Source organism: Pongo pygmaeus, chromosome 15 (assembly GCF_028885625.2).
Source record: "Pongo pygmaeus isolate AG05252 chromosome 15, NHGRI_mPonPyg2-v2.0_pri, whole genome shotgun sequence".
In the NCBI taxonomy this organism is placed as follows: domain Eukaryota; kingdom Metazoa; phylum Chordata; class Mammalia; order Primates; family Hominidae; genus Pongo; species Pongo pygmaeus.
Genome location: NC_072388.2, coordinates 19,598,586 through 19,615,768, shown reverse-complemented (window position 1 = coordinate 19,615,768; position 17,183 = coordinate 19,598,586). Strand labels below are relative to the sequence as shown.

The window sequence follows — 17,183 nt, the reverse complement described above, 5'->3', positions numbered from 1 at the left end:
GGCAGGCGGATCACGAGGTCAGAAGATCGAGACCTAACACAGTGAAACCCCGTCTCTACTAAAAATACAAAAAAAATTAGACGGGCGTAGTGGCGGGTACCTGTAGTCCCCGCTACTCCAGAGGCTGAGGCAGGAGAATGACATGAACCCGGGAGGCGGAGCTTGCAGTGAGCCGAAATCGCGCCACTGCACTCCAGCCTGGGCGACTGAGCGAGACTCCGTGTCCAAAAAAAAAAAGCCAGGCATGGTGGCGGGCGCCTCTAATCCCAGCTACTTGGGAGGCTGAGGCAGAGAACTGCTTGAACCCGGGAGGCGGAGGTTGCAGTGAGCCGAGATGACGCCACTGCACTCCAACCTGGGTGACAAAGAGAGATTCCGTCTCAAAAATAATGATAATAATAATAATATTGAATTGGGCACAGAATGCAGAAAACAGTACAGACTGTGCACACTGGCTCTCATTGATCCAGGTGATTCTGATGTCATTAGAAGCGTGCCAGAACAGACGTGAAAAGCAAACCATGCAAAATTTTCCTTTATTAAATTTACAGAGCTTATTTTATTTATATATATAATTTATTATATATAATATATATAATTATATATAATATAAAATATATTATATATAATATAATATATATAATATAATATTATATATAATATTATATTATATTATATATAATATAAAATATATTATATATAAAATATATTATATATTATATATAATATATTATATAATATATTTTATATATAATATATTTTATATTATATATAATTATATATATTATATATATGGGGTTGGGAAGTTGGAAGGAATGTCTGTGGACACCCCAGAGAGAAGACAGGAGAGAGGCAAATCCTGAATATGACTGAAATGGCTAAGAATTACCAAATTTCGTGGAATTTACCTGGAAGTGGCTCAAATAGACTGAGTGCAGTGGCTCATGTCCATAATCCCAGCACCTTGGGAGGCCAAGGCAGGTGGATCACCTGAGGTCAGGAGTTCCAGACCAGCCTGGCCAACATGGTGAAACCCTGTCTCTACTGAAAATACAAAAAATTAGCCGGCGGGGGCAGGGTGGTACGTGCCTATAATCCCAGCTACTCAGGAGGCTGAGGCAGGAGAATCACTTGAACCCGGGAGGAGGAGGTTGCAGTGAGCGGAGATCATGCCATTGCACTCCAGCCTGGGCAACAAGTGTGAAACTCCGTCTCGGAAAAAAAGAAAGAAAGAAAGTGGCTCAAATAAGTGTTTTGTTGTTGTTGTTGTTGTTTTGTGAAGGGGTGGGTCGCCCCTCCAAACCTGTGGGTGTTTCTCGTTAGGTGGAACGAGAGACTTGGAAAAGAAAAAGACACAAAGTATAGAGAAAGAAATAAGGGGGCCCAGGGGACCAGCGTTCAGTATATGGAGGATCCCCCTGGCTTCTGAGTTCCCTTAGTATTTATTGATTATTTGTCGGTGTTTCTCAGAGAGGGGGATGTGTCATGGTCACAAGACAATAGTGGGGAGAGGGTCAGCAGACAAACACGTGAACAAAGGTCTTTGCATCATAGAGAAGGTAAAGAATCAAGTGCTGTGCTTTAGATATGCATACACATAAACATCTCAATGCTTTGCTAAGCAGTATTGCTGCCCGCATGTCTCACCTCCAGCCCTAAGGCGGTTTTTCCCTATCTCAGTAGATGGAACGTACAATCGGGTTTTATACCGAGACATTCCATTGCCCAGGGACGGGCAGGAGACAGATGCCTTCCTCTTGTCTCAACTGCAAGAGGCATGCCTTCCTCTTATACTAATCCTCCTCAGCACAGACCCTTTATGGGTGTCGGGCTGGGGGACGGTCAGGTCTTTCCCTTCCCACGAGGCCATATTTCAGACTATCACATGGGGAGAAACCTTGGACAATACCTGGCTTTCCTAGGCAGAGGTCCCTGCGGCCTTCCACAGTTTTTGTGTCCCTGGGTACTTGAGATTAGGGAGTGGTGATGACTCTTAAGGAGCATGCTGCCTTCAAGCATTTGTTTAACAAAGCACATCTTGCACAACCCTTAATCCGTTTAACCCTGAGTTTGACACAGCACATGTTTCAGAGAGCATGGGGTTAGGGGTAAGGTCACAGATTAACAGCATCTCGAGGCAGAAGAATTTTTCTTAGTACAGAACAAAATGGAGTCTCTCATGTCTACTTCTTTCTACACAGACATAGTAACAATCTGATCTCTCTTGCTTTTCCCCACAGTTTTGTTTTTTATTTTTGACGGAGTCTCGCACTGTTGCCCGGGCTGGAGTGCAGTGGCGCAATCTCACTGAAACCTCTGCCTCCCGGATTCAAGCGATTCTTCTGTCTCTGCCTCCCAAGTGGTTGGGATTATAGGTGCCTGCCACCACGCCCAGCTAATTTTTTGTATTTTTAGTAGAGATGGAGTTTCACCATGTTGGCCAGGCTGGTCTCAAACTCCTGACCTCGTGATTTGCCCACGTTGACCTCCCAAAGTGCTGAGATTATAGGAGTGAGCCAGCGCACCTGGCACAAATAAGTTTTTTATATCAGAGGGAATGAGAGTTCCAGATAAAAGAACACTGTACATTATAGAAAAATCAAAAAGGTTACCTTTTTTTTTTTTTTTTGGAGACAGAGTCTCACTCTGTCACCCAAGCGGGGGTGCAGTGGCACAATCTTGGATCACTGCAACCTCCGCCTCCCAGGTTCAAGTGATTCTCCTGCCTCAGCATCCTGAGTACCTGGGATTACAGGTACATGCCACCGCATCTGGCTAATTTCTGCATTTTTAGTAGAGACAGGGTCTCGCCACGTTGCCCAGGCTGGTCTGGAACTCCAGGCCTCAGGTGATCCACCCGCCTCGGCCTCCCAAAGTGTTGGGATTACAGGCTTGAGCCACCACGCACAGCAGGTTACTTTTTTTGAGTTTATATAAATGTGAAAGCTATGCACACTTTATGTGCAAATTATATAAATAGAGAATTCATAGAAAAAGGAATACAAACAGGTTTTACATACAGGGAAAGATAGTCAACCTTGTCCACAATAAAATAAATATAACTTAAAAAACAGTGGAATGGCATTTTTTTTTTTAATTTTTATTATTATTATTATTATTATACTTTAGGCTCTATGGTACATGTGCGCAATGTGCAGGTTAGTTACATATGTATACATGTGCCATGCTGGTGCGCTGCACCCACCAACTCGTCATCTAGCATTAGGTATATCTCCCAATGCTATCCCTCCCCCTCCCCCCACCCCACAACAGTCCCCGAAGTGTGATGTTCCCCTTCCTGTGTCCATGTGTTCTCATTGTTCAATTCCCACCTATGAGTGAGAATATGCGGTGTTTGGTTTTTTGTTCTTGCGATAGTTTACTGAGAATGATGATTTCCAATTTCATCCATGTCCCTACAAAGGACGTGAACTCATCATTTTTTATGGCTGCATAGTATTCCATGGTGTATATGTGCCACATTTTCTTAATCCAGTCTATCATTGTTGGACATTTGGGTTGGTTCCAAGTCTTTGCTATTGTGAATAATGCCACAATAAACATACGTGTTCATGTGTCTTTATAGCAGCATGATTTATAGTCCTTTGGGTATATACCCAGTAATGGGATGGCTGGGTCAAATGGAATTTCTAGTTCTAGATCCCTGAGGAATCGCCACACTGACTTCCACAAGGGTTGAACTAGTTTACAGTCCCACCAACAGTGTAAAAGTGTTCCTATTTCTCCACATCCTCTCCAGCACCCGTTGTTTCCTGACTTTTTAATGATTGCCATTCTAACTGGTGTGAGATGGTATCTCATTGTGGTTTTGATTTGCATTTCTCTGATGGCCAGTGATGGTGAGCATTTTTTCATGTGTTTTTTTGGCTGCATAAATGTCTTCTTTTGAGAAGTGTCTGTTCATGTCCTTTGCCCACTTTTTGATGGGGTTGTTTGTTTTTTTCTTGTAAATTTGTTGGAGTTCATTGTAGATTCTGGATATTAGCCCTTTGTCAGATGAGTAGGTTGCAAAAATTTTCTCCCATTTTGTAGGTTGCCTGTTCACTCTGATGGTAGTTTCCTTTGCTGTGCAGAAGCTCTTTAGTTTAATTAGATCCCATTTGTCAATTTTGGCTTTTGTTGCCATTGCTTTTGGAGTTTTAGACATGAAGTCCTTGCCCATGCCTATGTCCTGAATGGTAATGCCTAGGTTTTCTTCTAGGGTTTTTATGGTTTTAGGTCTAACATTTAAGTCTTTAATCCATCTTGAATTAATTTTTGTATAAGGTGTAAGGAAGGGATCCAGTTTCAGCTTTCTACATATGGCTAGCCAGTTTTCCCAGCACCATTTATTAAATAGGGAATCCTTTCCCCATTTCTTGTTTTTGTCAGGTTTGTCAAAGATCAGATAGTTGTAGATATGTGGCGTTATTTCTGAGGGCTCTGTTCTGTTCCATTGATCTATAACTCTGTTTTGGTACCAGTACCATGCTGTTTTGGTTACTGTAGCCTTGTAGTATAGTTTGAAGTCAGGTAGCATGATGTGGAATGGCATTTTTAGTTGTCAGATTAGCAAAGATCAAAAGCTGGATAATACTCAGATTACCTTGGCTGGGAGAGGTGGCTCACACCTATAATCCCAGCACTTTGAGAGGCCAAGGCAGGCGGATTACGAGGTCAAGAATTCGAGACCATCCTGGCCAACGTGATGAAACCCCATCTTTACTAAAAATACAAAAAGTTAGCCGGGTATGGTGTCGCACACCTGTAGACCTAGCTACCCAGGAGGCTGAGGCAGGAGAATCACTTACACCTGGGAGGCAGAGGTTGCAGTGAGCCAAGTTTGTGCCACTGCACTCCAGCCTGGGCAACAGAGCAAGACTCTGTCTCAAAAAATAAAATAAAATAAAATAAATAATAAACTGTATATTTTGAAGTAGCATGGTCTTCAAGACATGTACTTAACTGAGGCCAGGCACAGTGGTTCATGCCTGAAATCCTAGCACTTTGGGAGGCCAAGGCGGGCAGATTGCTTGAGCTCAGGAGTTGGAACCCAGCCTGGGCAACATGGCAAAACCCCATCTCTACAAAACATCCAAAGAAATTAGCCAGGTGTGGTGGCGCACACCTGTAGTCCCAGCTACTCTGGAGGCTGAGGTGGGAGGATTGCAGCCCAGGAGGCAGAGGCTGCAGTGAACTGAGATTGTACCACTGAACTCCAGCCTGGGTGACAGAGCAAGACCTTATGTCAAAAATAAATAAATAAATAAATAAATAAATAAATAAATAAAGACATATACTTGACTGAAAAAGTAAGGTGTGGAACAATGTATATCGCCTGTGACTTTTTATTTATTTTTTGAGAGGGAGTCTCACTCTGTCACCCAGGCTGGAGTGCAATGGCGAGATATCAGCTCACTGCAACCTCTGCCTCTGCGTTCAAGTGATTCTCCTGCCTCGGCCTCCTAAGTAGCTGGGACTACAGGTGCACACCACCACACCTGGCTAATTTTTGAATTTTTAGTAGAGACAGGGTTTTGCCATGTTGGCCAGGCTGGTCTCCAACTCCTGACCTCAAGCAGTCTACCCCCCAACGGCCTCCCAGAGTGCTGGGATTAAAGGCATGAGTCACAGCCCCTGGCCAAAGGATACATAATTTTAATATTCATAGATATTACTATGTTTCTTCCCCCAAAATTGTAGCAATTCATGCTCCTAATTCATACACCCACCCCTAATTCATACACCCACGAGCCATATGTATGTGTGCTTGTGCGTGTGTCTGTATCAATGCCTACTCCCACACTCACCCACACTGAACCTTATCAACTAATTTTTGCTAATCTAATGGGCGGTTCATTTTAGTTTTAATTCCTCCTGATGAATAAAGAGACTGGGTAGATTTTTTTTTTTTAATGTAGAAAAGAATTTATTGCATTTTAAGCACTTACACAGTTTGTCATGGAGAGTAACAGGCCTGCTGGTGAAACAGGTCACCCAAAATGGAGACGGCATCAAACTAGTGGTCAAGGACTAACTCCTAAAAAAAAAAAAAAAAAAGAAGCAGCAACTTTTATCAAGGATTAATTTAATTTTTAAAACAAATACAAATTATTGATTCACTCTTCTCAACTTGACAGTCTACCTGTGGTATTACTGTCAGGTAAAAACATACATCTTTACAACTTGGTATCCCTAAGTTAAAAAAAAAAAAAAAAACCATTTCACAGAAAGGAAAGAAACAACATGAAAACAGCTTAAGAAACACAGGAACGGCTGGGTGCGGTGGCTCACGCCTGTAATCCCAGCACTTTAGGAGGCCAAGGCGGGTGGATCACGAGGTCAGGAGATCGAGACCATCCTGGCTAACAGGGTGAAACCCCTTCTCTACTAAAAATACAAAAAATTAGCCGGGCGTGGTGGCGGGTGCCTGTAGTCCCAGCTATTCGGGAGGCTGAGGCAGGAGAATGGCGTGAACCTGGGAGGCGGAGCTTGCAGTGAGCTGAGATTGTGCCATTGCACTCCAGCCTGGGCGACACAGTGAGACTCCATCTCAAAAAAAAAAACAAACAAACAAAAAAAACCATGAACTAGCAAAAATATATGGGGAAAGAGGAACGTGTAGTTCTGACTTAACTGAAGAAACCAAGAGGAAACTGTTTCCTGTTTCCTGGTCTACTGGTCTTCATGTGCATCCTGGAAAGTCAGGTTATCAAGATTTTCGAGTAGGAATCTATATGACTTGAATCTCCCCTATTTCCTGAATAAAAGTGACATCTTTCAGTATTTATACTTCATGGCTCAGACACCTACCTCATTTGGCTCTATTCCTTACTCACTCTAGCCTTTACTTAAATGAGTCTGAAAAACTTGGGGATATAGCATAAGAAGAAAAATAATCACACATAATATTCCCCTTTCTGTAGCTACTTTAGCCCTGGTTTTGTTACTAGAAAATTCCTGAAAAAAAATTCAGTGTAATAAGTCTGTGGCTTTGCTGAATCAAGCCCCCCTACCATTAATATTTAGAAAACACCCACTGTTTGGGCTAATAGCATTATTGGTGGTAGCTATTATATAGAGGGATAGCTGAACAAAGTTTGTGTCTCAAAACCAGTGTTAAATCACTCTCAGGGTTGAGAAGAAAAAAGGGGAGTCTAAAATCACAAGAAGTAAAGATAAATCTAGGACCCTTGTCCTTCTGGATCCACACTCCTTTCAGGTTCTTCACCGTTAGAAATGTTCTCTGCCATTTGCCACACTTCCATGATGTTGTTTTCTGATACAGAACAAATCATCTGAGGTTCATTGGGATTCCAGGAGAAATCAAGTATCTTGGCAGTGCGACCACCATGAATAAACAACTCTGGTGGCCCGTCTTCTGCATCTTCTGGGGATTGTTCCTCTGTGATTTTACTTAAATCCCAGACATTCAGTCTGTGATCAGTACCACTGGAAGCCAAAATAGTCTCATCGTGAGGTGACCACTGAACCTGGAATATTTCATCCTTATGTGACTCAAAGGAATGTAACTTAAGTTTCAGATTTCTCAGATCCCACAAGGCAACAGTCTTGTCAGCTGATCCTGTAGCAAGAATGAACTCACCATAAGGATTGAAAGAGAGGCAGTTCACTTCAGCAGTGTAAGCGTCAACTGAGTGGCTTGGTTTGGAAGTATTTTTTGAACGAGTATCCCAAATCATAAGTTTCTGATCATCAGCAACTGACCTAAACAGAGACTCATGAAGCAGATGCCAGAAAACATCTTCTGCTACAGCTGTATGCCCTGTAAAGATGGTCCTCGCATCCACTTTTCCCTCCTTTGAAATGGCACTGATGTCCCACAGGCAGATGGTGTGGTCATCTGAAGCACTAAGTAAGTACCCACCGAGATTGTGCGTTCCGTGAAAGCCCATAGCCTTCCTTCTGACGTCCATGGAGACGCAAGTCTGGGTTGCACTCTCCAGAAGGATCTGGTTTAGAAGGGTGTTTTGTATAGTCAAAGACAAGAACATCACTGGAAGGAGTCTTTGTTGCAAAGATGCAAGGGTTCTGGGGCATATAACGGGCCCTGTTTACTTCTCCTTCACGGTTGATCTTGATTTCTATTTCAATTTTTCCACTAACTGAACCAAAACCTCCAAATTCTCCTTTCTCACTGTCATAGTGTGATGCATCAAACTGAGCACTATCATTAGGGGTTGCACACTGGCTATAACAAGATGTTTTTTTTCATCCAATGTGTGTGTCCCCAGGACAAGTCGATGAATGCTGAAATCTTTCCCTTCTGGTCTGGTTTCATCTGGAAGCCACTGGGCAGTTAAGCTGGCCACTCCAGAGCATGGGTCATCTCCAAATCGTAAAGAAAAGGGGTGTTTTTTTTCCGTATTTTGTACTCATCGTTGATCACTGGTCTTCCACTCCCTCATCAAAGGCTGCTTCCTTGACGGCCATGGCAGGCAGGCAAGCCGGGGGAATCCTGGGGTCGAGCATTGCGGGAGGGGCGGGGAGGCTGCCTGGGTAGCTTTTATTAGACTTATTTACCATTCAGAAGGCTGGGCGTGTTGGCTTACACCTATAATCCCAGCACTTTGGGAGGCTGAGGTGGGCGGATCACGAGGTCAGGAGATTGAGACCATCGTGGCTAACATGGTGAAACCCCGTTTCTACTAAAAAATACAAAACTTAGCCGGGCGTGGTGGCCCATGCCTGTAATCCCAGCTATTCGGGAGGCTGAGACAGGACAATTGCTTGAGCCCAGGAGGCTGAGGTTGCAGTGAGCTGAGATCACGCCACTGCACTCCAGCCTGGGTGACAGAGTGAGATTCTGTCTCAAAAAAAAAAAAAAAAAAAGACTTATTTACCATTCAGAATTGCTCGTCTGCCTTTTGCCTGTTTATATCATTTGCCTATTTTTCTATTGAGTTGTCAACTTTTTCTTCCAATACTAGGTCTTTGTATATTAGAAAATTCATCCAATGATGGTATGGGTGCAAATATTTTCTACCAACTGTATTATTTGTGTTTATGCTGTCTTTTTTCATCTCAAAGATTTTATTTTTGTGTAGTAATACTTTCTTTATAGATTCTAGGCTATTTTGTTTAAGAAGTGCATCCCCAGGCTGGGTGCGGGGGCTCCCTCCTATAATCCCAGCACTTTGGGAGGCCGAGGGGGGCAGATCACGAAGTCAAGAGATCGAGACCAAGATCGTACCACTGCACCCCAGCCTGGGCAACAGAGCAAAACTCTGTCTCAAAAAAAAAAAAAAATGAAGCACATCCCCATCCCAAGATTTTATAGGGTCCTAAATTTTCTTCTTTTTTTGTTTGTTTGTTTGTTTGTTTTGTTTTCAGATGGAGTTTCAGTCTTGTTGCCCAGGCTGGAGTGCAATGTGCCATCTCGGCTCACGGTAACCTCCGTCTCCCGGGTTCAAGCGATTCTCCTGCCTCCGCCTTCTGAGTAGCTGGGATTACAGGCGTGCCCCACCACACCCAGCTAATTTTGTATTTTTAGTAGAGACGGGGTTTTGCCATGTTGTTCAGGCTAGTCTTGAGCTCCTGACCTTAGGTGATCCACCCACTTCGGCCTCCCAAATTGCTGGGATTACAGGCATGAGCCACCATGCCTGGCCTTCTTCTAACGTTTTTATAGTTTTGTTGTGCTCATTTATATCTTTATTCCATATGAAATTTACTTTTGCATATGGTGTGCAATAAGAACCTAGGTTTATTATCTTTTCTTTTTTGTTGTCACCCAAGCAGGAGTGCGGTGGCACAATCACAGCTCATTACAGCCTCAACTTCGTGGGCCCGGGTGATTCTCCCAACTCAGCATCCCAAATTGCTGGGACTAAACACAAATCTTACCTAAACAAAATCTTAAAACCTCTGGGGCCAACAAAACTCTGCTCTGGTCCAATTTAGATTAATCATCCTATCCTCTATATTACTTATAAATTTCTTCTATTGGAAACCTACTTTACATCAGCATAAGAGAAAAGCCTCACTAGCTTCCCCCTTTCTCTCACACTCATTCCACCCTACTTCTAAGAACTTCACTTAGCCCTTTATTCACTGTTATCCTCCCACTGTTCTCCCCAGGGCCACAGTAGGGTCATCACAACTACCTCTGTCCCTCCAGTGAAAGAAACACTTCCCAGCTGCGCAGTGGTTCACGCCTGTAATCCCAACAGTTTGGGAGGCCGAGGCGGGCAGATCACCTGAGATCAGGAGTTCAAGACCAGCCTAGCCAATATGGTGAAACCTCATCTCTACTAAAAATACAAAAAATTAACCGGGCGTTGTGGTGTGTGCCTATAGTCCTGGCTACTTGGGGGCTGAGACAGGAGAATCGCTTGAACCAGGAGGCAGAGGTTGCAGTGAGCCAAGATCGTGCCATTGCACTCCAGCCTGGGTGAGAGAGCGAGACTCCCTCTCAAAAAAAAAGAAAAAAAACAGAAACACTTCCCATACCCACTCTCTATCCTGTGTGTGCTCCTTTACTTGACCTGACGCTAAGGCTCCTGGAGAGTTAGGTCCTAGAGGTTCTTAGGCTAAAGAAGTCTCTGAGCCTCTTTTCTCTTAGGATGTGTTGTTATAGTACCCAGCTGTAGGTGGTGGAAGACTGTATGGGGTGAGACTAAGTAACTTGGGTACTGATCCATTATTTTCTGACGTTGCAAGATGCTGATAATTTCTGGCCTGATACCCAAAACAGATCTCATTCTATTCTCCACTTAATGAATTCAAATAGCAAGAGCTGAATTTTCCTGGGGATAGAGCTCACATAGCCTGAAGTGTGAAATGAGGCAAAGGCAAGGTAGCCTAGACTCCTGGGTCTCCTGAATAGCTTTGTCTCCATTCTCCAGGCCTCTGTTTATTGCAAATTATATAGGGAAAGGAGCTTATGGTATGGAAGGCCAGGTATTAGTCTGCTAGGGCTGCTATAACAAAATACCACAGACAGGGTGACTTAAACAACAGAAACTTATTTTCTCAGAGTTCTGCAGGCTGGAAGGCTAAGAGCAATGTGCTAGCAGGATTGGAAACCAACCTGAGGCCTCTCTTCACGGTTTGCAGATGGTAGCTTCTCCTTGTGCCCTCACGTGGTCTTTCCTTTGTGCCCACATATTCCTGGTGTTTCTTCTCTTCTTATAAAAATGCTAACCACATCGGGTGCGGTCACTCACATCGGGTGCAGTCTCAGCACTTCGGGAGGCCGAGGCAGGCGGATCACGACGAGGTCAGGAGTTGGAGACCAGCCTGGCCAACGTGGTGAAACCCCGTCTCTACTAAAAAATACAAAACTTAGCCGGGCGTGGTGGCCCATGCCTGTAATCCCAGCTATTCGGGAGGCTGAGACAGGACAATTGCTTGAGCCCAGGAGGCTGAGGTTGCAGTGAGCTGAGATCACGCCACTGCACTCCAGCCTGGGCGACAAGAGCCAGACTCAGTCTCAAAAATTTTTAAAAATTATTTTTAAAAATAACAAAAAATAAAAATAAATAAAAACGCTAATCAGGCTGGGCACAGTGGCTCATGCCTGTAATCCCAGCACTTTGGAAGGCCGAGGCAGGCGGACCACCTGAAGTCAGGAGTTCGAGACCAGCCTGGCCAACATGGAAAGACCATGTCTCTGCTGAAAATACAAAAATTAGCTGGGCATGGTGGTGTGTGCCTGTAGTTCCAGCTACTCAGTAGGCTGAGGCAGGAGAATCGCACAAACCCAGTGAGCAGAGATCGTGCCACTGCACTCCAGCCTGGGCAACAGAGCAAGACTCTGTCTCAAACAAACAAATAAACGAAACACCAATCAAATTGGATTAGGGCCCTACACTCATGACATCATTTAACTTTAATTACCTCCTTAAAGGCCTGTCTTCAAATACAATCACATTGGGGGTTAGGGCTTCAACATATGAATTGGGGGTTAAAGGGAACAATTCCACTCTTTTTTTGTTTTGTTTTGTTTTTGTTTTTGTTTTCGTTTTGAGACGGAGTCTGGCCCTGTCGCCCAGGCTGGAGTGCAGTGGCACGATTTCGGCTCACTGCAAGCTCCGCCTCCCGGGTTCACACCATTCTCCTGCCTCAGCCTCCTGAGTAGCTGGGACTACAAGCGCCCACCACCACGCCTGGCTAATTTTTTTGTATTTTTAGTAGAGACAGAGTTTCACTGTGTTAGCCAGAATGGTCTCGATCTCCTGACCTCATGATCCACCCGCCTCAGCTTCCCAAAGTGCTGGGATTACAGGCGTGAGCCACCGCGCCCGGCCAGTTCCACTCATTTTTGTTTGTTTGTTTGTTTTTGTTTTATTTAGACAGGGTCTTGCTCTCTCACCCAAGCTGGAATGTTGTGGGCTGCAGCCTCGACCTCCCGGGCTCAAGCAATCCTCCCACCTCAGCCTCCTGAGTAGCCGGGACTACAGGAGAGGGCCATCGCACCCAGCTAATTTTTGTATTTTTAGTATACCCTTTTTCTTTAAAAAAAAATTTAAGTGACTTATTTTTCCTCAATATAAAAGTATTCATGCCGGGAAAAAAAAAAAATTTTTTTTTTTTTTTTGAGACAGTCTCACTCTGTCACCCAGGCTGGAGGGCAGTGGCTTGATCTCCTCTCACTGCAACCTCTGCCTCCCGGGTTCAAGCGATTCTCCTGACTCAGCCACCAGAGTAGCTGGGATTACAGGTGCCCGCCACCATGCCCGGCTAATTTTTGTGTTTTTTCATAGAATGGGGTTTTGCCACATTGGCCAGGCTGGTCTCGAACTCCTGAGCTCAAGCAATCCCCCCGCCTCGGCCTCCCGAAGTGCTGGGATTACAGGCATGAGCCACCACCTTCCGACCTGTCTTTAAAAAAAGAAAGGCCGGGCGCAGTGGCTCACACCTGTAATCCCAGCACTTTGGGAGGCTGAGGAGGGTGGATCATCTGAGGTCAGGAGTTCGAGACCAGCCTGGTCAACATAGTGAAACCCCGTCTCTACTAAAAATCCAAAAGTTAGCTGGGCATGGTGGCATGTGCCTGTATTAGTCCCAGCTACTCAGGAGGCTTAGGCAAGAGAATCGCTTGAACCTGGGAGGTGGGGGTTGCTGTGAGCTGAGATTGCACCACTGCACTCCAGCCTGGGCGACAGAGTGAGACTCCATCTAAAAAAAAAAAAAAAAAAAAAAAAAAAATCTGGTATGGAGTTGGGAGACATAAGACTAAACCTCATGTTCCCATATTTGAATTGGATGCAAAAAAAAAAAAAATTTGGCTAGGCGTGGTGGCTCACACCTGTAATCCCAGCACTTTGGGAGGCTGAGGCACCTGAGGTCAGTAATTCAAGACCAGCCTGGCCAACATGGTGAAACCCTGTCTCTACAAAAATACAAAAATTAGCCGGGCATAATGCAGGTGCCTGTAATCCCCAGCTACTCGGGAGGCTGAGACAGGACAATCGCTTGAACCCAGGAGGCAGAGGTTGTAGTGAGCCGAGATTGCACCACTGCACTCCAGCCTGGGCGACAGAGCAAGACTCCATCGCAAAAATAAATACATAAATAAATAAAATTTTAAAAAATAAAAATAAAAAATAATTCACCAACATAAAGATTATATTTAAATCTATATATGTGAGAAGGAACAAGTACTAACTGCATCACAATTAAACAGTTTCCTAGGAGTGGCTTCTGAATGTTACTTCTTTGTATCTTATTTTTGTATCTGAATGTTACTTCTTTGTATACTTACTGGCCTGTATTGCAGGCTTTCACTTGTTAATTGAGTTCTCTTCTTAGGTAATTTGGCATTTCTGCCACCAGGTGGAGATGTCCCACTGTCTTTCATTTACTCATTGTCGAACGAGAGGCTCTTAAAGAATTTGGGGGTGGGGGGAGGGATCAGGTTATGTCCTTCTACTAGTTATACAAATAAGCGCTTGCCTTCATGCCGAAAAGCGAAAAGAATTTGGAGGGGGAGGGTAAGAGGTCAGGCAGTGGCTGCCTCTTCCTCCCTATTTGTTTTCTTAGTCGTTTGGTTTCCATGGGAATCCATGTTTGAGCAGCAACTCTGAATCCATTTACTGCCCCACCAGGCTTGGGGCTGAGCCCACAGACAAGCTGTGAAGAACAGCAGATGGGTAGAAAGGAGGGGAAGATTTATTTAGTACATTTGGATAGCAAAAGAGGCCAACAGGTGCTGAGGGAGCAGTAGTGAGGTGGTGTGCACGAAGGAATGTGAAAGGCAGACAATGTTTTTTAGTTCAAATAAAATTGGGGAACATTAAAATAGTTTCCAAAACTCTTCAGTCAGGGATACTCTGTTCTCTCCCCGTAGATCATTGTAGGACACACTCTGGGCCTTGTATATTACCAGGTCCTTTCTATCTCTTATCCAAAAAAAAAATCAACAGGCTAGGCACCATGGCTCACACCTGTAATCCCAACATTTTGGGAGGATGAGGCAGGAGGATCACTTGAGCCTAGGAGTTTGAGACCAACCTGGGCAATAGAGGGAGATCCCATCTCCACAAAAAAAGTTGTTTTAATTAGCTGGGCATGGTGGCTCACACCTATAGTCCCAGCTACTCTGAAGGCTGCGGTGGGAGGATCGCCTTAGCCCAGGAGTTCAAGGCCACAGTGAGCCGTTATCTTTTTGCCAGCCTGGGCAACAAAACAAAACAAAACAAAAATGTCAGCAGACAAGTGTCAGAACCTGCCCAAGGTTCTCCTCACGTGTCCTCCTGTTCCAAAAACCCTTTGGAGTAAGAGAACTCCAAGGAAAAAACCTCCACTGCATTCCCCAGGCAAAGCATAATTCCGCATACAGCAAGCTCTCAGTAAAATATTGGTTGAATGAATGAATGAATGAATGAATGAATGAATGAGCAATAAGAATCAGATGGCCTTGACTAGCCTTACTTAGTTCCAGCTTGAGATAACAAACTCAGCACAAAGAAAAATCATCTATTCTGTCATCAAAATCATGAGGATGTGAATGTTTTCATTCACAGATTAAGTCATTCAAAGAATGATGAGGGTGTTTTGTTGTTGTTGTTCTGCTTAAATCAGATGTTTTTCATACTTGCATTACTAATACCCCAGTTTCTAAGAGTATTTGCATTTCAGTTTGTTTGTGACAATATTCGGGTATCCATTCACAGATAGCAGTTGATCTGCATATGAACAGCTTTCTACCTTGAGATGGAATCAGGTCTTCCCTCTAATTCCTTAACCACCAGCCTCACTCTTCCTCTTCACTTTCTGACCCACTACCCTGTTTAATTATCATTCTGTAGTTATCTTATTTATTTGCTTACATTTTTATTGCTTGTCACTTCTACAAATGTTAGGTGACAAGCTTCTTTCTTTCTTCCGGATCACTAAGCCTTCTCTAAGTTTTATCGTCTAAATGTTCATCTTGCTTTTTTTTTTCTTTTTTTTTTTTTTTTTTGAGACAAAGTCTCGCTCTCTCGCATGGCTGGAGTGCAGTGGCACGATCTTGGCTCAATACAACCTCCGTCTCCCAGGTTCAAGCAATTCTCCTGCCTCAGCCTCCTTAGTAGCTGGGATTACAGGTGTGCGCCACCACGCCCAGCTAATTTTTGTATTTTTAGTAGAGACGGGGTTTCACCATGTTGGCCAGGATGGTCTCAACCTCCTGACCTCGTGATCCACCCTGCTCAGCCTCCCAAAGTGCTGGGATTACAGGCACCCGTGCCTGGCCCTTATGTTCTTTTGAAATCCCCAATTTAAGTGACTTCTTCATGATTCGAATTTAATCTGCTCACCCTCCTGCCCTCCAAATGGAAATGGCCTTTCCTTCCTCTGAACTTGTACACAGTTGATCTGCATTGCTTATAGCACTCACCTCTTGGTCTCTATGCAGAACAGTGTAATAATATTAACTATCAAATGTTGTGAATTTGGTGGCCGGGCGCAGTGGCTCACGCCTGTAATCCCAGTACTTTGGGAGGCCAAGGCAGGCAGATTACCTGAGGTCAGGAGTTCAAGACCAGCCTGGATTAGCTGGGCATGATGGGGGGCGCCTGTAATCCCTGTAATCCTAACACTTTGGGAGAATGAGGTGGGAGGATCACTCGAGCCCAGGTGTTCAAGACCAGCCTGGGCAACATAGTGAGACCCCGTCTCTATTTTATAAAAAATATAAAAATAGCTGGGTGCAGTGGCTCACGCCTGTAATCCCAGCACTTTGGGAGGCCAAGGTGGGCGGATCACCTGAGGTCAGGAGTTCCAGACCAGCCTGACCAACATGGAGAAACCCCGTCTCTACTAAAAATACAAAAAATTATCTGGGCATGGTGGCGCCTGCCTACAATCCCAGCTACTAGGGAGGCTGAGGCAGGAGAATCGCTTGAACCTGGGAGGTGGAGGTTGCAGTGAGCCGAGATCGTGCCATTGCACTCCAGCCCGGGCAACAAGAGTGAAACTCCATCTCAAAAAATATATACATACATACATACATACATAAATACATAAATAAATAAATAAAGTGCTGGGATTACAGGCGTGATCCACCGTGCCCGGCCTCACTCTTCATCTCTTGCCTGGATTTCTGGTATCTCTTCTGTCCGTTCAGTCTCTTTCCAATTTTAAATCATTTTCCACACTTTCAATGGTTGACCTTCTAAAATATAGCTCTATGCCAGGCGCAGTGGCTCACGCCTATAATCCCAGTACTTTGGGAGGCCAAGGCTGGTGGATCACTTGAAGCCGGGAGTTCAGGACCAGCCTGCCCAATACGGTGAAACTTCGTCTCTACTAAAAATACAAAAAATTAGCCAGGCATGGTGGCGGGCACCCGTAATCCCAGCTACTCAGAAGGCTGAGTCAGGAGAATCACGTGAACCCAGGAGGCAGAGGTTGCAGTGAGCCAAGATTGTGCCACTGCACTCCAGTCTGGGTGATGGAGTGAGACATGGTCTCAAAAAATAAATAAATAAATAAATAAATAAATAAATAAATAAATAAATAAAATTATTAAAATAATAATAATAAAATACAGCTATATTCTTTGTTTTAAAACTTCCAATGTCTTCTCATTATATTCAATTTGTTAATATAGCATAAATGGTCTTTTACACTCACCCCAAACTTCTTTTCAAACTTTCTTTCCCTATACATTTCTACTTTTTCTTTTCTTCTTCTTTTTTTTTTTTTGAGACAGTCTTGCTCTATCCCGAGGC

General features: G+C 44.1%; 1 protein-coding gene and 1 pseudogene across 1 annotated transcript in view; one reads left to right on the top strand and one right to left on the bottom strand.

Moving 5' to 3' along the window:
• The window catches only part of LOC129012937 (olfactory receptor 10G3), a 48,238-nt gene that overhangs the window by 5,365 nt on the left and 25,690 nt on the right, over positions 1-17,183 (top strand). The gene's annotated exons all lie outside the window — the stretch shown is intronic.
• LOC129012934 (histone-binding protein RBBP4-like) lies at positions 7,185-8,454 on the bottom strand (annotated as a pseudogene).